We start from the raw sequence: 24,983 nt of genomic DNA on the forward strand, positions 1-24,983 counted from the left end.
GCCTTTTCTGAAACGTTGTCTCCCTCTGCTGGAACACTGACTTCTTTCATTTAATGCCTGCAGACTATAAAAGAGAAACCAACCCAAAAAGTTTGGTTGATTAGTCTGTGGCATTCTTTTAAACTGTTGCTTATGGCGGTCTCTGTGAGCTTCTCAGTGACATTCAGCCATCCAGGTATCCCGCCTGCAGTAGACGGAATGTGGCAATGGAACGCTGGCTGCGCGTGTCATAATAGGCTCTGAGCCTTTATATACCTGCGCACAGCAGCAGCCACCTTCAGTCTGCTGCTGGACAGCCAGCAGCAGCAGCAGCAGGAGAGGTAATTAATCAGCAACCCTCCTGCTAAGGGTAGACAGCTGCTCGTTCCACCCCCCCCCCGCCTTAATTGGTTCTCCTCCCTTCCAACGGTGTTGAGGCGGGTGGGAACAGCCGGGGGTTGAGGGTACTGTGCTAAAAGAGGTGGAGTTATGCAGATCTAAAACGCGTGGATTGCAGCAGCAGCAAGCCGAAAAGTGCAGGCATGTGAGGGATCTAGAGGTTGACAGCATGTCTTCTTAATGGGAGTCCAGGTGGCCATCTCCACAAATGGACTTTTCAGAATCCTTGGGTGGCACCGTAGTCGGAAACCAATTCTGGTTATCGCTTCTCGCCTTTTGGCTACGATCAAGTGCTTTATTGCAGGAGATTGTAGTTGAAGGGTACTCGGGTACCCCTCTCCTTGGCCTGGCAGGATCGTCCACTTTGGTGGACTTAACCTGCTTGCTGCTATTAGGGAGAGGGCTTAGTCCCAGGGTAACGTGTTGCGATCCCCCAGCTTCCAGGTGTCTTTCGCTGCAAGAACACTGGGAGCGCAGATTGCAAGCGGCTGCAATTTGCAACCTTGTTGCGGTTTCCATGGAGGTTGACCCTAACCTCGTGCCTCTTTATGCGAGGCTAAAAAACTCTATCCGAGTTCACTTCACGGCGGGTGGCTCGGATATGAGGAAATTAGGGTATGTAGTCCAGGACGTGCTCAGGAACCTTCTTGGCGTGCAGAGGAATGAAATTCTGTCCATCCAGGATTATCCTAGAAGAGGTGACTATGACATCACATTCACCGGAGAAGGTATTTTCAGAGATGTTCTAGAAAAGTTAAAAAAAGTTGAAAATAGTCCTGTTCTGAAAGGGATACAAATTGTTGAGCACGTCCTGGATGAGGTAAGACTTGTTGTCGTAAAAGTATTTTCGCCTTTTGTTTCTGCTCCAGAAATTATGTCATTTTTAGCAATTTATTTTAAAAGTGTTAAATGTATTGGGAAGATACTTAATGAATATAACATATGGACATCTAAGTGGAAATTTCTTGTGAAGTGTATAAGAGATCCAAATACACCAGGTGGTATACGGCTTCCCCCTGCCCGTTTTAAAATTGGACAAACAAATGGGGATTTCTTCTTTTCTGGGATGCCAGTATATTGCAGAAATTGTGGGCGCTATGGTCATTCAAAAGAAAACTGTAATGTATCATGTAGAAATTGTGCTAGTGAAGAACATGAGACAAAAGAATGCCCTAAGGAAAAGAAATGTAGTTTTTGCCAGACTCCAGGTCACTTTTATTTTTCTTGCCCTCACAGATTTCGGGAAGATGAGCAAAAGGGAAAGTCCAAGACGTCCGACCAAGGACCAAAAGATCAGACCACCCCTCAGGAGGAGGAACAACAACCTGGAGCCTCTGGAGACAATAAGGGCGTACCAAATAGTGAAATGTCTCCAGAGTCTATGACAGGTAAAATACCAAATCCCAAAACCTGGCTGCAGGACCTGCGAGAGTCCAAAAGGAGGGCTGAGAAGGAGCAGAAGGGCACTACTGGTAAGGTCAAAAGGGACCGGCAAAAGGCCGACGCAGAAGCCCATGCCCAGTCTGGGTCTCCTAGGGCTGAGGGCGCTGAGTGGATAAAGGTGGGTCCTAAGAAAAAGAAAAAGGGTGGTTCGGAGGAGGCAGCAGGAGGTGAACAGATGGACACTTCTTCAGAAGGGGACGTGGACGCTGGACCCTCAGGGGTTTCGGTCTCCGCTGCTACAGGTGGGGACCGGGATCTTGCTGCCTCTGAAGAGTCAGAGGCTCTGCCTTGTGCGCAACCTCCTCCTATAGGACGACCTTCTACAGGTCAAACAGGGGCGGCGGAACCCCTCGGGGACCCACCTGATGAGGAACTGCATGGCCAGCCAATGGAGACCCAGCGGGTTCTGCCAGCCAGCCCTCCGAGCTATGCCAGTGTAGCGTCGGGTTTATATAAATGTGGTAATCTTTCCTCCTCCACGGAGACTCTCGTGACGATACTATCAGATGAGGAGGGAGGCGCAAGCCCAGTGGTCTGATCAGGTTCATCGGACAGGTAAATCCGTTGCTCTTAGTTACCTAAGTAAAATTTCTACATTTTCTAATGATGGCTGAACTCAAAGGTATTTCCCTCAACGTGAGAGGCATAAAATCTAACACGAGAAGAACTGCTCTTTTTAATTTTTTTACGTGTTTTACTGCATCTGTATTTTTTCTGCAAGAATGTAATATCCCACATGAAATGTCATATCAAAAATATAAAGATGAGTGGAAGTGTGGGCCATCTGTCTGGTCCGGATCGAATGCTGCAGGATCAGCGGGTGTAGCCATACTTTTTAAAGGGAACGTTTTAATTGATTTTATTCAGGAAATTTTACCAGGTCGTATTTTATTAGTGAAAGCTTTTATTGATGGTATTAGATGGCAGTTTTTAAATTTTTATGGATCCCCAGAGAAAAATGAAAGAGCCGAAATGCTTGATCTTTTACCTTTATTTATTAATAACTCTGAACCTTTTATCTTAGCAGGGGATTTTAATTGTGTTTTAAAAGGTGAAAACCGGCGCTCCAGCTCTGTAAGCAGGAACTACGATAAAACCTCAGGTATGCTACATGATATAGTCAAAGATGCTAAATTGATAGACATATATAAAGAGTGTCATAGTGACAGCCCAGAGGACGCCGGTTTCACTTGGAACAATGCTAATTGTAGCTCTAGGATTGATTTTATTTTTGGTTCAGATAAAACAATACCTGCCAAATGTGAAGTTTTAACTAATATATTTTCAGACCATAAACTTTTATCCTTTACCATAAAAGTAAATGACAACAAAAAATGTGGTAAGAAAAGCTGGAAAATGAACGTATCCCTTTTAACTGACCCGCAGATTTTATCAGATTTTATTGAGTTTTATAGGAAATGTAGAAAAGGGAAAAAAACAAATGAGACTATGAGTGTATGGTGGGATAGAATGAAAGTAAAAATAAAAGACTTTTTTATTAAAAAGAGTATATGTAGAGCCAAAGAAAAATATGAAGAATATAGAATTTTAAATACCCGCCTACAAACATTATTTAAGCTCAGAGACAATGGGATAGATGTACAACTTGATATTTCAAACTTAAAAGAAGAGATTTCAAAATGGCTAGAACAAAAAGGAAAAGAGATAATTTTTCGTTCTAGAGTACAACATATAGAAGAAAATGAAAAGTGTTCCAGATATTTTTTTAGGAAAAATAAAAAAGAAAAAGTGATAATTGACCATATAGATGGTGAGAATAATATAAAAAATATGCTGGGTAAAGTTGAGGTTTTTTTTTCTAATCTTTTTAATGGAAAAAATATAGATAATAAATTAATGGATGATTCGCTGCAAGGACTAACAGCTGTTTTAGATCCCGCATCCCAAGAGTTTTTATCCCAAGTTTTAACGGAACAAGAAGTGTTAAAAACTATTAAAAGTTTTAAAACTGGAAAGGTCCCTGGTCCTGATGGCATCCCAATAGAATTTTATGTATGTTTTTATGATATTTTAAAAGATGATTTGTTTTATTTGTTTACTGAGGTTTTTAATAATAAGGTTTTATTAAATTCCTGGAAGAAAGGTGAAGTCTCCCTCCTATACAAAAAAGGTGATAAATCAAAATTAGAAAACTGGAGACCAATAACACTTTTAAATTGTGACTATAAAATAATGGCTAAAATTTGTGCAAATCGTCTAAAAGAAGTCATCAGCAAAGTTATTCATTCTAATCAAGTGTGTGGGGTGCCGGGGCGCAGTATATGGGACAATCTGAATTTAGTGAAAGACTGTATTGAGAATGTGAAAGACAGAAAGGGGAAAATGGCGATTTTATCTATTGATTTTGAAAAAGCATTTGACCGTGTCTCACACTTTTATCTTTTTAAAGTTTTAGAGAAAATGGGCATACCAGAAGGGTTTTTACTATCGCTTAAAGCATTTTACAAGGATTGTACAAGTAAGATTTTAGTGAATGGTTTTAAGACACAAGAGGTATTTTTACGGTCAGGGGTGAAACAGGGATGCCCTCTGTCCCCCCTACTGTTTATCTGTGCACTGGAACCAATGTTATGTGCAATACGCCAAAATAAACAGATATGCGGTGTCCCTCTGCCTGGAAGCGGTGGTTTGGAGGCCAAGGTTGTAGGCTACATGGATGACGTGGCGGTCTTGTGTACAGATGCACCATCACTTACGGCCACTCTCCATCAAGTGCAATCCTTTTGCCTAGCTTCTGGTTTTAAAATCAATTTTAATAAGTGTAACATTTTAAGTGTTGGGGGGATGATTTTACGTGATGTACCAATTAATGTCTCCGAATCCATTTCCATTTTAGGTATATCATTCACTGAAAATAATGATGGTTATAATAGTTGGGAAACAGTTACACAGAAAGTAAATACGAAAATATGTATGTGGAACATGAGGAGACTTACAATGGAGGGTAAAGTATTGGTTTTAAAGATGGTGATTTTACCTCTTTTATTGTATCTTAGCATGGTTTTCCCCCCGCCTGTTAATGTTTTAAAAAAGATAACCAAAACCTGTTTTACCTTCTTTTGGAACTCAAAAATGGAAAAGCTGAAAAGAGAAATCGTGATGAAATCAAAAGTAAAAGGTGGTAAAGATTTTCCAGATTTTAATAGGTTTCTTTTAATCCATCTGTTCGTTTACTGTTTTAATGCCCTTTTTAAGAATCACTATTGGTCCTTTTTTATGCGTTTTAATACAGGATTTTTTATGAGAAAGTTTGGATGGTATGAAGTTAATATATCTGTGCCCCATGCTTTTAATTTGTCGACGCATTATGAGATTTTAAGGAAAATAGTGTCCGATTTTAATTTAGGGACTAAGAAAATAGAGGAATTAAGAAATAGTAAGAAACTAATTAAAGAAATACGTAAAAGTGAGGAAATATGTAATGTTGACAGATATGATGATGACAAATCTATGTCTATCTGGAAAATGATTAACGTTTTTTATCTTTTTAATGAACAGAGAGATCTGGCTTGGAGTTGCATGCACCGCTGTCTTCCTTGCCGGGCATTCCAATACAGAAGAGGAATTGTGAGGTCTGCCATCTGCCCAAGAGCCGGATGCCAAGAAGAGGAAACGGTGGAACATCTATTATGGACATGTAATTTTGCAAAGGATTTCTGGAGAAGACTGCTCCCCCTACTGGAAAGGGTGGCAGACCTCAAGGACTTTACATATAAAACTGTGCTATACGGACTTATGGAATGCCCCACAATGGACCAGTACACAATGGCTTGGAAGACAGTGAACTGCGCCAAGTCATCTCTCTGGAAAGCGCGCAACATTGCTATTTTTAAACAAGATGTTTTATCAGTGAATGATGTTTTAAGTTTATGTTTATGTGAAATGTACACTTATTATTTAATTGACAAAAAGAAGAATGTACATATTTCGAAAAAAATGGCTTGTTGACCAATGGAACCTAATTATTTAAAATCTTTGTATTTTTTTGTTTTGTAAATTTCATTTGTCTTTTAACGTTTGGTATTTGTGTAATTATGCTTGTAATTTGTTAAAGTTTTAATAAACGGTTTTATCCCTCTGCAGGGGATAGCCAAATTAAAAAAAAAAAAATCTGTTCTTATCAGTTTAATATCTGATACGTCCCCTATCTGGGGACCATATATTAAATGGATTTTTAGAACAGGGAGATGGAAAAAGAGCTTGCTCTGTTCACTCCACGCATTGACCTGGTATTGCAGTATCTCCAGGACCGGTGCACCCCTTCTTTAATGCAGTTTCTAAAATCAGAAAGAATTGAATTCAATGCTTTTTGTTCATTTGGCTTGTTTGTCGGATTTTGGGATGGACTCTTTGGCTTTGCTTTTCTTCTCCTCATTGGATTTTTCATGTTAAAAGTTGCAGAAGCCAGATGACAAGCTCATTTTGGTTCAACTTCAGCAACTGTGCATTGCATTGCCATGTAATGTAATGCAATGCTATCTATCTAGCTCTCCCTCTATACTTCCTTTTGGATAAACAGACATATTAGGCAAGCATTTTGGAGCTTTCACCTAAATAACTACAGGTGGTGAGATAAGCTGCACAATATAATTGACCTTTCAGTATATTGTTGCACACACACCATCTATTTAGCAAATGCCCTTGTTATCAACAGCAGCCTTTTAAACTCACCTGAGCTAACAGGTATGTGAGCTGGTTACTCTGCTGCGCTTAAAATTTCTTTTTTGGTTTGCTACAATGCCTTTTCTGAAACGTTGTCTCCCTCTGCTGGAACACTGACTTCTTTCATTTAATGCCTGCAGACTATAAAAGAGAAACCAACCCAAAAAGTTTGGTTGATTAGTCTGTGGCATTCTTTTAAACTGTTGCTTATGGCGGTCTCTGTGAGCTTCTCAGTGACATTCAGCCATCCAGGTATCCCGCCTGCAGTAGACGGAATGTGGCAATGGAACGCTGGCTGCGCGTGTCATAATAGGCTCTGAGCCTTTATATACCTGCGCACAGCAGCAGCCACCTTCAGTCTGCTGCTGGACAGCCAGCAGCAGCAGCAGCAGGAGAGGTAATTAATCAGCAACCCTCCTGCTAAGGGTAGACAGCTGCTCGTTCCACCCCCCCCCCCGCCTTAATTGGTTCTCCTCCCTTCCAACGGTGTTGAGGCGGGTGGGAACAGCTGGGGGTTGAGGGTACTGTGCTAAAAGAGGTGGAGTTATGCAGATCTAAAACGCGTGGATTGCAGCAGCAGCAAGCCGAAAAGTGCAGGCATGTGAGGGATCTAGAGGTTGACAGCATGTCTTCTTAACGGGAGTCCAGGTGGCCATCTCCACAAATGGACTTTTCAGAATCCTTGGGTGGCACCGTAGTCGGAAACCAATTCTGGTTATCGCTTCTCGGCCTTTTGGCTAAGATCAAGTGTAGTATCTGTTCTTATCAGTTTAATATCTGATACGTCCCCTATCTGGGGACCATATATTAAATGGATTTTTAGAACAGGGAGATGGAAAAAGAGCTTGCTCTGTCCACTCCACGCATTGACCTGGTATTGCAGTATCTCCAGGACCGGTGCACCCCTTCTTTAATGCAGTTTCTAAAATCAGAAAGAATTGAATTCAATGCTTTTTGTTCATTTGGCTTGTTTGTCGGATTTTGGGATGGACTCTTTGGCTTTGCTTTTCTTCTCCTCATTGGATTTTTCATGTTAAAAGTTGCAGAAGCCAGATGACAAGCTCATTTTGGTTCAACTTCAGCAACTGTGCATTGCATTGCCATGTAATGTAATGCAATGCTATCTATCTAGCTCTCCCTCTATACTTCCTTTTGGATAAACAGACATATTAGGCAAGCATTTTGGAGCTTTCACCTAAATAACTACAGGTGGTGAGATAAGCTGCACAATATAATTGACCTTTCAGTATATTGTTGCACACACACCATCTATTTAGCAAATGCCCTTGTTATCAACAGCAGCCTTTTAAACTCACCTGAGCTAACAGGTATGTGAGCTGGTTACTCTGCTGCGCTTAAAATTTCTTTTTTGGTTTGCTACAATGCCTTTTCTGAAACGTTGTCTCCCTCTGCTGGAATACTGACTTCTTTCATTTAATGCCTGCAGACTATAAAAGAGAAACCAACCCAAAAAGTTTGGTTGATTAGTCTGTGGCATTCTTTTAAACTGTTGCTTATGGCGGTCTCTGTGAGCTTCTCAGTGACATTCAGCCATCCAGGTATCCCGCCTGCAGTAGACGGAATGTGGCAATGGAACGCTGGCTGCGCGTGTCATAATAGGCTCTGAGCCTTTATATACCTGCGCACAGCAGCAGCCACCTTCAGTCTGCTGCTGGACAGCCAGCAGCAGCAGCAGCAGGAGAGGTAATTAATCAGCAACCCTCCTGCTAAGGGTAGACAGCTGCTCGTTCCACCCCCCCCCCCGCCTTAATTGGTTCTCCTCCCTTCCAACGGTTTTGAGGCGGGTGGGAACAGCCGGGGGTTGAGGGTACTGTGCTAAAAGAGGTGGAGTTATGCAGATCTAAAACGCGTGGATTGCAGCAGCAGCAAGCCGAAAAGTGCAGGCATGTGAGGGATCTAGAGGTTGACAGCATGTCTTCTTAACGGGAGTCCAGGTGGCCATCTCCACAAATGGACTTTTCAGAATCCTTGGGTGGCACCGTAGTCGGAAACCAATTCTGGTTATCGCTTCTCGGCCTTTTGGCTAAGATCAAGTGTAGTATCTGTTCTTATCAGTTTAATATCTGATACGTCCCCTATCTGGGGACCATATATTAAATGGATTTTTAGAACAGGGAGATGGAAAAAGAGCTTGCTCTGTCCACTCCACGCATTGACCTGGTATTGCAGTATCTCCAGGACCGGTGCACCCCTTCTTTAATGCAGTTTCTAAAATCAGAAAGAATTGAATTCAATGCTTTTTGTTCATTTGGCTTGTTTGTCGGATTTTGGGATGGACTCTTTGGCTTTGCTTTTCTTCTCCTCATTGGATTTTTCATGTTAAAAGTTGCAGAAGCCAGATGACAAGCTCATTTTGGTTCAACTTCAGCAACTGTGCATTGCATTGCCATGTAATGTAATGCAATGCTATCTATCTAGCTCTCCCTCTATACTTCCTTTTGGATAAACAGACATATTAGGCAAGCATTTTGGAGCTTTCACCTAAATAACTACAGGTGGTGAGATAAGCTGCACAATATAATTGACCTTTCAGTATATTGTTGCACACACACCATCTATTTAGCAAATGCCCTTGTTATCAACAGCAGCCTTTTAAACTCACCTGAGCTAACAGGTATGTGAGCTGGTTACTCTGCTGCGCTTAAAATTTCTTTTTTGGTTTGCTACAATGCCTTTTCTGAAACGTTGTCTCCCTCTGCTGGAACACTGACTTCTTTCATTTAATGCCTGCAGACTATAAAAGAGAAACCAACCCAAAAAGTTTGGTTGATTAGTCTGTGGCATTCTTTTAAACTGTTGCTTATGGCGGTCTCTGTGAGCTTCTCAGTGACATTCAGCCATCCAGGTATCCCGCCTGCAGTAGACGGAATGTGGCAATGGAACGCTGGCTGCGCGTGTCATAATAGGCTCTGAGCCTTTATATACCTGCGCACAGCAGCAGCCACCTTCAGTCTGCTGCTGGACAGCCAGCAGCAGCAGCAGGAGAGGTAATTAATCAGCAACCCTCCTGCTAAGGGTAGACAGCTGCTCGTTCCACCCCCCCCCCCGCCTTAATTGGTTCTCCTCCCTTCCAACGGTGTTGAGGCGGGTGGGAACAGCCGGGGGTTGAGGGTACTGTGCTAAAAGAGGTGGAGTTATGCAGATCTAAAACGCGTGGATTGCAGCAGCAGCAAGCCGAAAAGTGCAGGCATGTGAGGGATCTAGAGGTTGACAGCATGTCTTCTTAACGGGAGTCCAGGTGGCCATCTCCATAAATGGACTTTTCAGAATCCTTGGGTGGCACCGTAGTCGGAAACCAATTCTGGTTATCGCTTCTCGGCCTTTTGGCTAAGATCAAGTGTAGTATCTGTTCTTATCAGTTTAATATCTGATACGTCCCCTATCTGGGGACCATATATTAAATGGATTTTTAGAACAGGGAGATGGAAAAAGAGCTTGCTCTGTCCACTCCACGCATTGACCTGGTATTGCAGTATCTCCAGGATCGGTGCACCCCTTCTTTAATGCAGTTTCTAAAATCAGAAAGAATTGAATTCAATGCTTTTTGTTCATTTGGCTTGTTTGTCGGATTTTGGGATGGACTCTTTGGCTTTGCTTTTCTTCTCCTCATTGGATTTTTCATGTTAAAAGTTGCAGAAGCCAGATGACAAGCTCATTTTGGTTCAACTTCAGCAACTGTGCATTGCATTGCCATGTAATGTAATGCAATGCTATCTATCTAGCTCTCCCTCTATACTTCCTTTTGGATAAACAGACATATTAGGCAAGCATTTTGGAGCTTTCACCTAAATAACTACAGGTGGTGAGATAAGCTGCACAATATAATTGACCTTTCAGTATATTGTTGCACACACACCATCTATTTAGCAAATGCCCTTGTTATCAACAGCAGCCTTTTAAACTCACCTGAGCTAACAGGTATGTGAGCTGGTTACTCTGCTGCGCTTAAAATTTCTTTTTTGGTTTGCTACAATGCCTTTTCTGAAACGTTGTCTCCCTCTGCTGGAACACTGACTTCTTTCATTTAATGCCTGCAGACTATAAAAGAGAAACCAACCCAAAAAGTTTGGTTGATTAGTCTGTGGCATTCTTTTAAACTGTTGCTTATGGCGGTCTCTGTGAGCTTCTCAGTGACATTCAGCCATCCAGGTATCCCGCCTGCAGTAGACGGAATGTGGCAATGGAACGCTGGCTGCGCGTGTCATAATAGGCTCTGAGCCTTTATATACCTGCGCACAGCAGCAGCCACCTTCAGTCTGCTGCTGGACAGCCAGCAGCAGCAGCAGCAGGAGAGGTAATTAATCAGCAACCCTCCTGCTAAGGGTAGACAGCTGCTCGTTCCACCCCCCCCCCCCCGCCTTAATTGGTTCTCCTCCCTTCCAACGGTGTTGAGGCGGGTGGGAACAGCCGGGGGTTGAGGGTACTGTGCTAAAAGAGGTGGAGTTATGCAGATCTAAAACGCGTGGATTGCAGCAGCAGCAAGCCGAAAAGTGCAGGCATGTGAGGGATCTAGAGGTTGACAGCATGTCTTCTTAACGGGAGTCCAGGTGGCCATCTCCACAAATGGACTTTTCAGAATCCTTGGGTGGCACCGTAGTCGGAAACCAATTCTGGTTATCGCTTCTCGGCCTTTTGGCTAAGATCAAGTGTAGTATCTGTTCTTATCAGTTTAATATCTGATACGTCCCCTATCTGGGGACCATATATTAAATGGATTTTTAGAACAGGGAGATGGAAAAAGAGCTTGCTCTGTCCACTCCACGCATTGACCTGGTATTGCAGTATCTCCAGGACCGGTGCACCCCTTCTTTAATGCAGTTTCTAAAATCAGAAAGAATTGAATTCAATGCTTTTTGTTCATTTGGCTTGTTTGTCGGATTTTGGGATGGACTCTTTGGCTTTGCTTTTCTTCTCCTCATTGTATTTTTCATGTTAAAAGTTGCAGAAGCCAGATGACAAGCTCATTTTGGTTCAACTTCAGCAACTGTGCATTGCATTGCCATGTAATGTAATGCAATGCTATCTATCTAGCTCTCCCTCTATACTTCCTTTTGGATAAACAGACATATTAGGCAAGCATTTTGGAGCTTTCACCTAAATAACTACAGGTGGTGAGATAAGCTGCACAATATAATTGACCTTTCAGTATATTGTTGCACACACACCATCTATTTAGCAAATGCCCTTGTTATCAACAGCAGCCTTTTAAACTCACCTGAGCTAACAGGTATGTGAGCTGGTTACTCTGCTGCGCTTAAAATTTCTTTTTTGGTTTGCTACAATGCCTTTTCTGAAACGTTGTCTCCCTCTGCTGGAACACTGACTTCTTTCATTTAATGCCTGCAGACTATAAAAGAGAAACCAACCCAAAAAGTTTGGTTGATTAGTCTGTGGCATTCTTTTAAACTGTTGCTTATGGCGGTCTCTGTGAGCTTCTCAGTGACATTCAGCCATCCAGGTATCCCGCCTGCAGTAGACGGAATGTGGCAATGGAACGCTGGCTGCACGTGTCATAATAGGCTCTGAGCCTTTATATACCTGCGCACAGCAGCAGCCACCTTCAGTCTGCTGCTGGACAGCCAGCAGCAGCAGCAGCAGGAGAGGTAATTAATCAGCAACCCTCCTGCTAAGGGTAGACAGCTGCTCGTTCCACCCCCCCCCCCGCCTTAATTGGTTCTCCTCCCTTCCAACGGTGTTGAGGCGGGTGGGAACAGCCGGGGGTTGAGGGTACTGTGCTAAATGAGGTGGAGTTATGCAGATCTAAAACGCGTGGATTGCAGCAGCAGCAAGCCGAAAAGTGCAGGCATGTGAGGGATCTAGAGGTTGACAGCATGTCTTCTTAACGGGAGTCCAGGTGGCCATCTCCACAAATGGACTTTTCAGAATACTTGGGTGGCACCGTAGTCGGAAACCAATTCTGGTTATCGCTTCTCGGCCTTTTGGCTAAGATCAAGTGTAGTATCTGTTCTTATCAGTTTAATATCTGATGCGTCCCCTATCTGGGGACCATATATTAAATGGATTTTTAGAACAGGGAGATGGAAAAAGAGCTTGCTCTGTCCACTCCACGCATTGACCTGGTATTGCAGTATCTCCAGGACCGGTGCACCCCTTCTTTAATGCAGTTTCTAAAATCAGAAAGAATTGAATTCAATGCTTTTTGTTCATTTGGCTTGTTTGTCGGATTTTGGGATGGACTCTTTGGCTTTGCTTTTCTTCTCCTCATTGGATTTTTCATGTTAAAAGTTGCAGAAGCCAGATGACAAGCTCATTTTGGTTCAACTTCAGCAACTGTGCATTGCATTGCCATGAAATGTAATGCAATGCTATCTATCTAGCTCTCCCTCTATACTTCCTTTTGGATAAACAGACATATTAGGCAAGCATTTTGGAGCTTTCACCTAAATAACTACAGGTGGTGAGATAAGCTGCACAATATAATTGACCTTTCAGTATATTGTTGCACACACACCATCTATTTAGCAAATGCCCTTGTTATCAACAGCAGCCTTTTAAACTCACCTGAGCTAACAGGTATGTGAGCTGGTTACTCTGCTGCGCTTAAAATTTCTTTTTTGGTTTGCTACAATGCCTTTTCTGAAACGTTGTCTCCCTCTGCTGGAACACTGACTTCTTTCATTTAATGCCTGCAGACTATAAAAGAGAAACCAACCCAAAAAGTTTGGTTGATTAGTCTGTGGCATTCTTTTAAACTGTTGCTTATGGCGGTCTCTGTGAGCTTCTCAGTGACATTCAGCCATCCAGGTATCCCGCCTGCAGTAGACGGAATGTGGCAATGGAACGCTGGCTGCGCGTGTCATAATAGGCTCTGAGCCTTTATATACCTGCGCACAGCAGCAGCCACCTTCAGTCTGCTGCTGGACAGCCAGCAGCAGCAGCAGCAGGAGAGGTAATTAATCAGCAACCCTCCTGCTAAGGGTAGACAGCTGCTCGTTCCACCCCCCCCCCCCCCCGCCTTAATTGGTTCTCCTCCCTTCCAACGGTGTTGAGGCGGGTGGGAACAGCCGGGGGTTGAGGGTACTGTGCTAAAAGAGGTGGAGTTATGCAGATCTAAAACGCGTGGATTGCAGCAGCAGCAAGCCGAAAAGTGCAGGCATGTGAGGGATCTAGAGGTTGACAGCATGTCTTCTTAACGGGAGTCCAGGTGGCCATCTCCACAAATGGACTTTTCAGAATCCTTGGGTGGCACCGTAGTCGGAAACCAATTCTGGTTATCGCTTCTCGGCCTTTTGGCTAAGATCAAGTGTAGTATCTGTTCTTATCAGTTTAATATCTGATACGTCCCCTATCTGGGGACCATATATTAAATGGATTTTTAGAACAGGGAGATGGAAAAAGAGCTTGCTCTGTCCACTCCACGCATTGACCTGGTATTGCAGTATCTCCAGGACCGGTGCACCCCTTCTTTAATGCAGTTTCTAAAATCAGAAAGAATTGAATTCAATGCTTTTTGTTCATTTGGCTTGTTTGTCGGATTTTGGGATGGACTCTTTGGCTTTGCTTTTCTTCTCCTCATTGGATTTTTCATGTTAAAAGTTGCAGAAGCCAGATGACAAGCTCATTTTGGTTCAACTTCAGCAACTGTGCATTGCATTGCCATGTAATGTAATGCAATGCTATCTATCTAGCTCTCCCTCTATGCTTCCTTTTGGATAAACAGACATATTAGGCAAGCATTTTGGAGCTTTCACCTAAATAACTACAGGTGGTGAGATAAGCTGCACAATATAATTGACCTTTCAGTATATTGTTGCACACACACCATCTATTTAGCAAATGCCCTTGTTATCAACAGCAGCCTTTTAAACTCACCTGAGCTAACAGGTATGTGAGCTGGTTACTCTGCTGCGCTTAAAATTTCTTTTTTGGTTTGCTACAATGCCTTTTCTGAAACGTTGTCTCCCTCTGCTGGAACACTGACTTCTTTCATTTAATGCCTGCAGACTATAAAAGAGAAACCAACCCAAAAAGTTTGGTTGATTAGTCTGTGGCATTCTTTTAAACTGTTGCTTATGGCGGTCTCTGTGAGCTTCTCAGTGACATTCAGCCATCCAGGTATCCCGCCTGCAGTAGACGGAATGTGGCAATGGAACGCTGGCTGCGCGTGTCATAATAGGCTCTGAGCCTTTATATACCTGCGCACAGCAGCAGCCACCTTCAGTCTGCTGCTGGACAGCCAGCAGCAGCAGCAGCAGGAGAGGTAATTAATCAGCAACCCTCCTGCTAAGGGTAGACAGCTGCTCGTTCCACCCCCCCCCCGCCTTAATTGGTTCTCCTCCCTTCCAACGGTGTTGAGGCGGGTGGGAACAGCCGGGGGTTGAGGGTACTGTGCTAAAAGAGGTGGAGTTATGCAGATCTAAAACGCGTGGATTGCAGCAGCAGCAAGCCGAAAAGTGCAGGCATGTGAGGGATCTAGAGGTTGACAGCATGTCTTCTTAACGGGAGTCCAGGTGGCCATCTCCACAAATGGACTTTTCAGAATCCTTGGGTGGCACCGTAGTCGGAAACCAATTCTGGTTATCGCTTCTCGGCCTTTTGGCTAAGATCAAGTGTAGTATCTGTTCTTATCAGTTTAATATCTGATACGTCCCCTATCTGGGGACCATATATTAAATGGATTTTTAGAACAGGGAGATGGAAAAAGAGCTTGCTCTGTCCACTCCACGCATTGACCTGGTATTGCAGTATCTCCAGGACCGGTGCACCCCTTCTTTAATGCAGTTTCTAAAATCAGAAAGAATTGAATTCAATGCTTTTTGTTCATTTGGCTTGTTTGTCGGATTTTGGGATGGACTCTTTGGCTTTGCTTTTCTTCTCCTCATTGGATTTTTCATGTTAAAAGTTGCAGAAGCCAGATGACAAGCTCATTTTGGTTCAACTTCAGCAACTGTGCATTGCATTGCCATGTAATGTAATGCAATGCTATCTATCTAGCTCTCCCTCTATACTTCCTTTTGGATAAACAGACATATTAGGCAAACATTTTGGAGCTTTCACCTAAATAACTACAGGTGGTGAGATAAGCTGCACAATATAATTGACCTTTCAGTATATTGTTGCACACACACCATCTATTTAGCAAATGCCCTTGTTATCAACAGCAGCCTTTTAAACTCACCTGAGCTAACAGGTATGTGAGCTGGTTACTCTGCTGCGCTTAAAATTTATTTTTTGGTTTGCTACAATGCCTTTTCTGAAACGTTGTCTCCCTCTGCTGGAACACTGACTTCTTTCATTTAATGCCTGCAGACTATAAAAGAGAAACCAACCCAAAAAGTTTGGTTGATTAGTCTGTGGCATTCTTTTAAACTGTTGCTTATGGCGGTCTCTGTGAGCTTCTCAGTGACATTCAGCCATCCAGGTATCCCGCCTGCAGTAGACGGAATGTGGCAATGGAACGCAGGCTGCGCGTGTCATAATAGGCTCTGAGCCTTTATATACCTGCGCACAGCAGCAGCCACCTTCAGTCTGCTGCTGGACAGCCAGCAGCAGCAGCAGCAGGAGAGGTAATTAATCAGCAACCCTCCTGCTAAGGGTAGACAGCTGCTCGTTCCACCCCCCCCCCCGCCTTAATTGGTTCTCCTCCCTTCCAACGGTGTTGAGGCGGGTGGGAACAGCCGGGGGTTGAGGGTACTGTGCTAAAAGAGGTGGAGTTATGCAGATCTAAAACGCGTGGATTGCAGCAGCAGCAAACCGAAAAGTGCAGGCATGTGAGGGATCTAGAGGTTGACAGCATGTCTTCTTAACGGGAGTCCAGGTGGCCATCTCCACAAATGGACTTTTCAGAATCCTTGGGTGGCACCGTAGTCGGAAACCAATTCTGGTTATCGCTTCTCGGCCTTTTGGCTAAGATCAAGTGTAGTATCTGTTCTTATCAGTTTAATATCTGATACGTCCCCTATCTGGGGACCATATATTAAATGGATTTTTAGAACGGGGAGATGGAAAAAGAGCTTGCTCTGTCCACTCCACGCATTGACCTGGTATTGCAGTATCTCCAGGACCGGTGCACCCCTTCTTTAATGCAGTTTCTAAAATCAGAAAGAATTGAATTCAATGCTTTTTGTTCATTTGGCTTGTTTGTCGGATTTTGGGATGGACTCTTTGGCTTTGCTTTTCTTCTCCTCATTGGATTTTTCATGTTAAAAGTTGCAGAAGCCAGATGACAAGCTCATTTTGGTTCAACTTCAGCAACTGTGCATTGCATTGCCATGTAATGTAATGCAATGCTATCTATCTAGCTCTCCCTCTATACTTCCTTTTGGATAAACAGACATATTAGGCAAGCATTTTGGAGCTTTCACCTAAATAACTACAGGTGGTGAGATAAGCTGCACAATATAATTGACCTTTCAGTATATTGTTGCACACACACCATCTATTTAGCAAATGCCCTTGTTATCAACAGCAGCCTTTTAAACTCACCTGAGCTAACAGGTATGTGAGCTGGTTACTTTGCTGCGCTTAAAATTTCTTTTTTGGTTTGCTACAATGCCTTTTCTGAAACGTTGTCTCCCTCTGCTGGAACACTGACTTCTTTCATTTAATGCCTGCAGACTATAAAAGAGAAACCAACCCAAAAAGTTTGGTTGATTAGTCTGTGGCATTCTTTTAAACTGTTGCTTATGGCGGTCTCTGTGAGCTTCTCAGTGACATTCAGCCATCCAGGTATCCCGCCTGCAGTAGACGGAATGTGGCAATGGAACGCTGGCTGCGCGTGTCATAATAGGCTCTGAGCCTTTATATACCTGCGCACAGCAGCAGCCACCTTCAGTCTGCTGCTGGACAGCCAGCAGCAGCAGCAGCAGGAGAGGTAATTAATCAGCAACCCTCCTGCTAAGGGTAGACAGCTGCTCGTTCCACCCCCCCCCCCGCCTTAATTGGTTCTCCTCCCTTCCAACGGTGTTGAGGCGGGTGGGAACAGCCGGGGGTTGAGGGTACTGTGCTAAAAGAGGTGGAGTTATGCAGATCTAAAACGCGTGGATTGCAGCAGCAGCAAGCCGAAAAGTGCAGGCATGTGAGGGATCTAGAGGTTGACAGCATGTCTTCTTAACGGGAGTCCAGGTGGCCATCTCCACAAATGGACTTTTCAGAATCCTTGGGTGGCACCGTAGTCGGAAACCAATTCTGGTTATCGCTTCTCGGCCTTTTGGCTAAGATCAAGTGTAGTATCTGTTCTTATCAGTTTAATATCTGATACGTCCCCTATCTGGGGACCATATATTAAATGGATTTTTAGAACAGGGAGATGGAAAAAGAGCTTGCTCTGTCCACTCCACGCATTGACCTGGTATTGCAGTATCTCCAGGACCGGTGCACCCCTTCTTTAATGCAGTTTCTAAAATCAGAAAGAATTGAATTCAATGCTTTTTGTTCATTTGGCTTGTTTGTCGGATTTTGGGATGGACTCTTTGGCTTTGCTTTTCTTCTCCTCATTGGATTTTTCATGTTAAAAGTTGCAGAAGCCAGATGACAAGCTCATTTTGGTTCAACTTCAGCAACTGTGCATTGCATTGCCATGTAATGTAATGCAATGCTATCTATCTAGCTCTCCCTCTATACTTCCTTTTGGATAAACAGACATATTAGGCAAGCATTTTGGAGCTTTCACCTAAATAACTACAGGTGGTGAGATAAGCTGCACAATATAATTGACCTTTCAGTATATTGTTGCACACACACCATCTATTTAGCAAATGCCCTTGTTATCAACAGCAGCCTTTTAAACTCACCTGAGCTAACAGGTATGTGAGCTGGTTACTCTGCTGCGCTTAAAATTTCTTTTTTGGTTTGATACAATGCCTTTTCTGAAACGTTGTCTCCCTCTGCTGGAACACTGACTTCTTTCATTTAATGCCTGCAGACTATAAAAGAGAAACCAACCCAAAAAGTTTGGTTGATTAGTCTGTGGCATTCTTTTAAACTGTTGCTTATGGCGGTCTCTGTGAGCTTCTCAGTGACATTCAGCCATCCAGGTATCCCGCCTGCAGTAGACGGAATGTGGCAATGGAACGCTGGCTGCGCGTGTCATAATAGGCTCTGAGCCTTTATATACCTGCGCACAGCAGCAGCCACCTTCAGTCTGCTGCTGGACAGCCAGCAGCAGCAGCAGCAGGAGAGGTAATTAATCAGCAACCCGCCTGCTAAGGGTAGACAGCTGCTCGTTCCACCCCCCCCCCCGCCTTAATTGGTTCTCCTCCCTTCCAACGGTGTTGAGGCGGGTGGGAACAGCCGGGGGTTGAGGGTACTGTGCTAAAAGAGGTGGAGTTATGCAGATCTAAAACGCGTGGATTGCAGCAGCAGCAAGCCGAAAAGTGCAGGCATGTGAGGGATCTAGAGGTTGACAGCATGTCTTCTTAACGGGAGTCCAGGTGGCCATCTCCACAAATGGACTTTTCAGAATCCTTGGGTGGCACCGTAGTCGGAAACCAATTCTGGTTATCGCTTCTCGGCCTTTTGGCTAAGATCAAGTGTAGTATCTGTTCTTATCAGTTTAATATCTGATACGTCCCCTATCTGGGGACCATATATTAAATGGATTTTTAGAACAGGGAGATGGAAAAAGAGCTTGCTCTGTCCACTCCACGCATTGACCTGGTATTGCAGTATCTCCAGGACCGGTGCACCCCTTCTTTAATGCAGTTTCTAAAATCAGAAAGAATTGAATTCAATGCTTTTTGTTCATTTGGCTTGTTTGTCGAATTTTGGGATGGACTCTTTGGCTTTGCTTTTCTTCTCCTCATTGGATTTTTCATGTTAAAAGTTGCAGAAGCCAGATGACAAGCTCATTTTGGTTCAACTTCAGCAACTGTGCAGTGCATTGCCATGTAATGTAATGCAATGCTATCTATCTAGCTCTCCCTCTATACTTCCTTTTGGATAAACAGACATATTAGGCAAGCATTTTGGAGCTTTCACCTAAATAACTACAGGTGGTGAGATAAGCTGCACAATATAATTGACCTTTCAGTATATTGTTGCACACACACCATCTATTTAGCAAATGCCCTTGTTATCAACAGCAGCCTTTTAAACTCACCTGAGCTAACAGGTATGTGAGCTGGTTACTCTGCTGCGCTTAAAATTTCTTTTTTGGTTTGCTACAATGCCTTTTCTGAAACGTTGTCTCCCTCTGCTGGAACACTGACTTCTTTCATTTAATGCCTGCAGACTATAAAAGAGAAACCAACCCAAAAAGTTTGGTTGATTAGTCTGTGGCATTCTTTTAAACTGTTGCTTATGGCGGTCTCTGTGAGCTTCTCAGTGACATTCAGCCATCCAGGTATCCCGCCTGCAGTAGACGGAATGTGGCAATGGAACGCTGGCTGCGCGTGTCATAATAGGCTCTGAGCCTTTATATACCTGCGCACAGCAGCAGCCACCTTCAGTCTGCTGCTGGACAGCCAGCAGCAGCAGCAGCAGGAGAGGTAATTAATCAGCAACCCTCCTGCTAAGGGTAGACAGCTGCTCGTTCCACCCCCCCCCCGCCTTAATTGGTTCTCCTCCCTTCCAACGGTGTTGAGGCGGGTGGGAACAGCCGGGGGTTGAGGGTACTGTGCTAAAAGAGGTGGAGTTATGCAGATCTAAAACGCGTGGATTGCAGCAGCAGCAAGCCGAAAAGTGCAGGCATGTGAGGGATCTAGAGGTTGACAGCATGTCTTCTTAACGGGAGTCCAGGTGGCCATCTCCACAAATGGACTTTTCAGAATCCTTGGGTGGCACCGTAGTCGGAAACCAATTCTGGTTATCGCTTCTCGGCCTTTTGGCTAAGATCAAGTGTAGTATCTTTCGAAAAGGCGGTTTTGGATGTTGGCCGCCCTAGTAGATTGATACATTATGCACACTGGGGTTTAGGCGCTTGTTAGTATGCCAGGTGGCTAATATAGTCATCTGGTGGAAAGCATGGCCCCCCAGGATCGACGCCATTGGGCCGGGGAAGATCGAAAGCCCGAAGTGTGAAGTGCCCCAGGAGTGGTGACCCTGGGGTGCCTTAACTCAATGGGATTGGGAACCCCACTTGAGTTTATGGCACATTTGCACAAGCACTTCAAATTTTCTTTCTTCGCACACACCCTTATTCCGGGCCTTCTGGCCTTAGGATGGGGAATTTTTCAATTCCCGGTCGAAGGTCCGGGCAGTATTATACTGTGAAACCTTCACTATTTATTTAATTTCTTTGTCACTGTGTGTCCACTTATTCACGTGTGTCACGTCCTACTAGGATTTTGTCGGGATGCGGTTCCCTTACGGGTTCCTCTCTTGGCAGGTCTAGGGGGGGAGTGTGTGGCCATCGGGTTCCGCTCCCCCCTGAACCCCCCTGGCTCTCCTCTTTTGGGAGGAGAGCGTTGTTGGCTCCCCTCTTACGGGAGGGGAGCACAGTCTTTGGCTCCCAGTGCCTTGCTCGGGTGAGAACTCGGGCAGGTGCTGGGGGTAAGATTGGGTCGCCTCTGGCTTCGGCTGGAGGTGGCTTTTTGTCCCTGTTCCTCGCTGTGGCCTTTTGGCTCGGAGGGACGGGGAATGGTTTGGGGGACCCTTCTCCTTTTGGAGAGGGTTTCAAGAAGACCAGCATCCTAGTGCACTTTTTTTGTGGCACTTGTCACTTTTTTAAGCGCACTCGGGTTTTGTACACGAATTCGGGATTTCGAAAAAAAAAAAAAAAAAATCTGTTCTTATCAGTTTAATATCTGATACGTCCCCTATCTGGGGACCATATATTAAATGGATTTTTAGAACAGGGAGATGGAAAAAGAGCTTGCTCTGTCCATTCCACGCATTGACCTGGTATTGCAGGATCTCCAGGACCGGTGCACCCCTTCTTTAATGCAGTTTCTAAAATCAGAAAGAATTGAATTCAATGCTTTTTGTTCATTTGGCTTGTTTGTCGGATTTTGGGATGGACTCTTTGGCTTTGCTTTTCTTCTCCTCATTGGATTTTTCATGTTAAAAGTTGCAGAAGCCAGATGACAAGCTCATTTTGGTTCAACTTCAGCAACTGTGCATTGCATTGCCATGTAATGTAATGCAATGCTATCTATCTAGCTCTCCCTCTATACTTCCTTTTGGATAAACAGACATATTAGGCAAGCATTTTGGAGCTTTCACCTAAATAACTACAGGTGGTGAGATAAGCTGCACAATATAATTGACCTTTCAGTATATTGTTGCACACACACCATCTATTTAGCAAATGCCCTTGTTATCAACAGCAGCCTTTTAAACTCACCTGAGCTAACAGGTATGTGAGCTGGTTACTCTGCTGCGCTTAAAATTTCTTTTTTGGTTTGCTACAATGCCTTTTCTGAAACGTTGTCTCCCTCTGCTGGAACACTGACTTCTTTCATTTAATGCCTGCAGACTATAAAAGAGAAACCAACCCAAAAAGTTTGGTTGATTAGTCTGTGGCATTCTTTTAAACTGTTGCTTATGGCGGTCTCTGTGAGCTTCTCAGTGACATTCAGCCATCCAGGTATCCCGCCTGCAGTAGACGGAATGTGGCAATGGAACGCTGGCTGCGCGTGTCATAATAGGCTCTGAGCCTTTATATACCTGCGCACAGCAGCAGCCACCTTCAGTCTGCTGCTGGACAGCCAGCAGCAGCAGCAGCAGGAGAGGTAATTAATCAGCAACCCTCCTGCTAAGGGTAGACAGCTGCTCGTTCCACCCCCGCCCCCCCGCCTTAATTGGTTCTCCTCCCTTCCAACGGTGTTGAGGCGGGTGGGAACAGCCGGGGGTTGAGGGTACTGTGCTAAAAGAGGTGGAGTTATGCAGATCTAAAACGCGTGGATTGCAGCAGCAGCAAGCCGAAAAGTGCAGGCATGTGAGGGATCTAGAGGTTGACAGCATGTCTTCTTAACGGGAGTCCAGGTGGCCATCTCCACAAATGGACTTTTCAGAATCCTTGGGTGGCACCGTAGTCGGAAACCAATTCTGGTTATCGCTTCTCGGCCTTTTGGCTAAGATCAAGTGTAGTATCTGTTCTTATCAGTTTAATATCTGATACGTCCCCTATCTGGGGACCATATATTAAATGGATTTTTAGAACAGGGAGATGGAAAAAGAGCTTGCTCTGTCCACTCCACGCATTGACATGGTATTGCAGTATCTCCAGGACCGGTGCACCCCTTCTTTAATGCAGTTTCTAAAATCAGAAAGAATTGAATTCAATGCTTTTTGTTCATTTGGCTGGTTTGTCGGATTTTGGGATGGACTCTTTGGCTTTGCTTTTCTTCTCCTCATTGGATTTTTCATGTTAAAAGTTGCAGAAGCCAGATGACAAGCTCATTTTGGTTCAACTTCAACAACTGTGCATTGCATTGCCATGTAATGTAATGCAATGCTATCTATCTAGCTCTCCCTCTATACTTCCTTTTGGATAAACAGACATATTAGGCAAGCATTTTGGAGCTTTCACCTAAATAACTACAGGTGGTGAGATAAGCTGCACAATATAATTGACCTTTCAGTATATTGTTGCACACACACCATCTATTTAGCAAATGCCCTTGTTATCAACAGCAGCCTTTTAAACTCACCTGAGCTAACAGGTATGTGAGCTGGTTACTCTGCTGCGCTTAAAATTTCTTTTTTGGTTTGCTACAATGCCTTTTCTGAAACGTTGTCTCCCTCTGCTGGAACACTGACTTCTTTCATTTAATGCCTGCAGACTATAAAAGAGAAACCAACCCAAAAAGTTTGGTTGATTAGTCTGTGGCATTCTTTTAAACTGTTGCTTATGGCGGTCTCTGTGAGCTTCTCAGTGACATTCAGCCATCCAGGTATCCCGCCTGCAGTAGACGGAATGTGGCAATGGAACGCTGGCTGCGCGTGTCATAATAGGCTCTGAGCCTTTATATACCTGCGCACAGCAGCAGCCACCTTCAGTCTGCTGCTGGACAGCCAGCAGCAGCAGCAGCAGGAGAGGTAATTAATCAGCAACCCTCCTGCTAAGGGTAGACAGCTGCTCGTTCCACCCCCGCCCCCCCGCCTTAATTGGTTCTCCTCCCTTCCAACGGTGTTGAGGCGGGTGGGAACAGCCGGGGGTTGAGGGTACTGTGCTAAAAGAGGTGGAGTTATGCAGATCTAAAACGCGTGGATTGCAGCAGCAGCAAGCCGAAAAGTGCAGGCATGTGAGGGATCTAGAGGTTGACAGCATGTCTTCTTAACGGGAGTCCAGGTGGCCATCTCCACAAATGGACTTTTCAGAATCCTTGGGTGGCACCGTAGTCGGAAACCAATTCTGGTTATCGCTTCTCGGCCTTTTGGCTAAGATCAAGTGTAGTATCTGTTCTTATCAGTTTAATATCTGATACGTCCCCTATCTGGGGACCATATATTAAATGGATTTTTAGAACAGGGAGATGGAAAAAGAGCTTGCTCTGTCCACTCCACGCATTGACATGGTATTGCAGTATCTCCAGGACCGGTGCACCCCTTCTTTAATGCAGTTTCTAAAATCAGAAAGAATTGAATTCAATGCTTTTTGTTCATTTGGCTGGTTTGTCGGATTTTGGGATGGACTCTTTGGCTTTGCTTTTCTTCTCCTCATTGGATTTTTCATGTTAAAAGTTGCAGAAGCCAGATGACAAGCTCATTTTGGTTCAACTTCAGCAACTGTGCATTGCATTGCCATGTAATGTAATGCAATGCTATCTATCTAGCTCTCCCTCTATACTTCCTTTTGGATAAACAGACATATTAGGCAAGCATTTTGGAGCTTTCACCTAAATAACTACAGGTGGTGAGATAAGCTGCACAATATAATTGACCTTTCAGTATATTGTTGCACACACACCATCTATTTAGCAAATGCCCTTGTTATCAACAGCAGCCTTTTAAACTCACCTGAGCTAACAGGTATGTGCGCTGGTTACTCTGCTGCGCTTAAAATTTCTTTTTTGGTTTGCTACAATGCCTTTTCTGAAACGTTGTCTCCCTCTGCTGGAACACTGACTTCTTTCATTTAATGCCTTCAGACTATAAAAGAGAAACCAACCCAAAAAGTTTGGTTTATTAGTCTGTGGCATTCTTTTAAACTGTTGCTTATGGAGGTCTCTGTGAGCTTCTCAGTGACATTCAGCCATCCAGGTATCCCGCCTGCAGTAGACGGAATGTGGCAATGGAACGCTGGCTGCGCGTGTCATAATAGGCTCTGAGCCTTTATATACCTGCGCACAGCAGCAGCCACCTTCAGTCTGCTGCTGGACAGCCAGCAGCAGCAGCAGGAGAGGTAATTAATCAGCAACCCTCCTGCTAAGGGTAGACAGCTGCTCGTTCCACCCCCCCCCCCGCCTTAATTGGTTCTCCTCCCTTCCAACGGTGTTGAGGCGGGTGGGAACAGCCGGGGGTTGAGGGTACTGTGCTAAAAGAGGTGGAGTTATGCAGATCTAAAACGCGTGGATTGCAGCAGCAGCAAGCCGAAAAGTGCAGGCATGTGAGGG

General features: G+C 44.3%; 14 non-coding genes and 1 pseudogene across 14 annotated transcripts; all 15 read left to right on the forward strand.

Annotated features, from left to right (window-relative positions):
- Positions 1-5,913: 5,913 nt before the first annotated feature.
- LOC141160198 (U2 spliceosomal RNA) lies at positions 5,914-6,105 on the forward strand. Its single transcript, XR_012250155.1, has one exon. It is a non-coding gene; the product is annotated as a U2 spliceosomal RNA (small nuclear RNA).
- A 1,116-nt stretch (positions 6,106-7,221) lies between these two features.
- Positions 7,222-7,412, forward strand: LOC141158862 (U2 spliceosomal RNA). Its single transcript, XR_012248883.1, has one exon. It is a non-coding gene; the product is annotated as a U2 spliceosomal RNA (small nuclear RNA).
- Positions 7,413-8,528: 1,116 nt separating this feature from the next.
- Positions 8,529-8,719, forward strand: LOC141158863 (U2 spliceosomal RNA). The gene has a single exon (XR_012248884.1). It is a non-coding gene; the product is annotated as a U2 spliceosomal RNA (small nuclear RNA).
- Positions 8,720-9,832: 1,113 nt separating this feature from the next.
- LOC141159550 (U2 spliceosomal RNA) lies at positions 9,833-10,023 on the forward strand. The gene has a single exon (XR_012249554.1). It is a non-coding gene; the product is annotated as a U2 spliceosomal RNA (small nuclear RNA).
- A 1,118-nt stretch (positions 10,024-11,141) lies between these two features.
- On the forward strand, positions 11,142-11,332 carry LOC141158865 (U2 spliceosomal RNA). Its single transcript, XR_012248886.1, has one exon. It is a non-coding gene; the product is annotated as a U2 spliceosomal RNA (small nuclear RNA).
- A 1,116-nt stretch (positions 11,333-12,448) lies between these two features.
- LOC141159752 (U2 spliceosomal RNA) lies at positions 12,449-12,639 on the forward strand. Its single transcript, XR_012249751.1, has one exon. It is a non-coding gene; the product is annotated as a U2 spliceosomal RNA (small nuclear RNA).
- A 1,120-nt stretch (positions 12,640-13,759) lies between these two features.
- LOC141158866 (U2 spliceosomal RNA) lies at positions 13,760-13,950 on the forward strand. Its single transcript, XR_012248887.1, has one exon. It is a non-coding gene; the product is annotated as a U2 spliceosomal RNA (small nuclear RNA).
- Positions 13,951-15,065: 1,115 nt separating this feature from the next.
- Positions 15,066-15,256, forward strand: LOC141158867 (U2 spliceosomal RNA). Its single transcript, XR_012248888.1, has one exon. It is a non-coding gene; the product is annotated as a U2 spliceosomal RNA (small nuclear RNA).
- A 1,116-nt stretch (positions 15,257-16,372) lies between these two features.
- LOC141159396 (U2 spliceosomal RNA) lies at positions 16,373-16,563 on the forward strand. Its single transcript, XR_012249403.1, has one exon. It is a non-coding gene; the product is annotated as a U2 spliceosomal RNA (small nuclear RNA).
- Positions 16,564-17,679: 1,116 nt separating this feature from the next.
- LOC141158868 (U2 spliceosomal RNA) lies at positions 17,680-17,870 on the forward strand. The gene has a single exon (XR_012248889.1). It is a non-coding gene; the product is annotated as a U2 spliceosomal RNA (small nuclear RNA).
- A 1,116-nt stretch (positions 17,871-18,986) lies between these two features.
- Positions 18,987-19,177, forward strand: LOC141158869 (U2 spliceosomal RNA). Its single transcript, XR_012248890.1, has one exon. It is a non-coding gene; the product is annotated as a U2 spliceosomal RNA (small nuclear RNA).
- A 1,115-nt stretch (positions 19,178-20,292) lies between these two features.
- Positions 20,293-20,384, forward strand: LOC141160443 (U2 spliceosomal RNA; annotated as a pseudogene).
- Positions 20,385-21,178: 794 nt separating this feature from the next.
- Positions 21,179-21,361, forward strand: LOC141160251 (U2 spliceosomal RNA). The gene has a single exon (XR_012250200.1). It is a non-coding gene; the product is annotated as a U2 spliceosomal RNA (small nuclear RNA).
- A 1,118-nt stretch (positions 21,362-22,479) lies between these two features.
- On the forward strand, positions 22,480-22,670 carry LOC141159794 (U2 spliceosomal RNA). The gene has a single exon (XR_012249792.1). It is a non-coding gene; the product is annotated as a U2 spliceosomal RNA (small nuclear RNA).
- A 1,118-nt stretch (positions 22,671-23,788) lies between these two features.
- LOC141159797 (U2 spliceosomal RNA) lies at positions 23,789-23,979 on the forward strand. The gene has a single exon (XR_012249794.1). It is a non-coding gene; the product is annotated as a U2 spliceosomal RNA (small nuclear RNA).
- The last annotated feature ends 1,004 nt before the right edge of the window (positions 23,980-24,983 follow it).

This window comes from Phyllobates terribilis, unplaced genomic scaffold, assembly GCF_046119375.1.
Source record: "Phyllobates terribilis strain yellow unplaced genomic scaffold, ASM4611937v1 Scaffold_8__6_contigs__length_399053987, whole genome shotgun sequence".
In the NCBI taxonomy this organism is placed as follows: Eukaryota; Metazoa; Chordata; class Amphibia; order Anura; family Dendrobatidae; genus Phyllobates; species Phyllobates terribilis.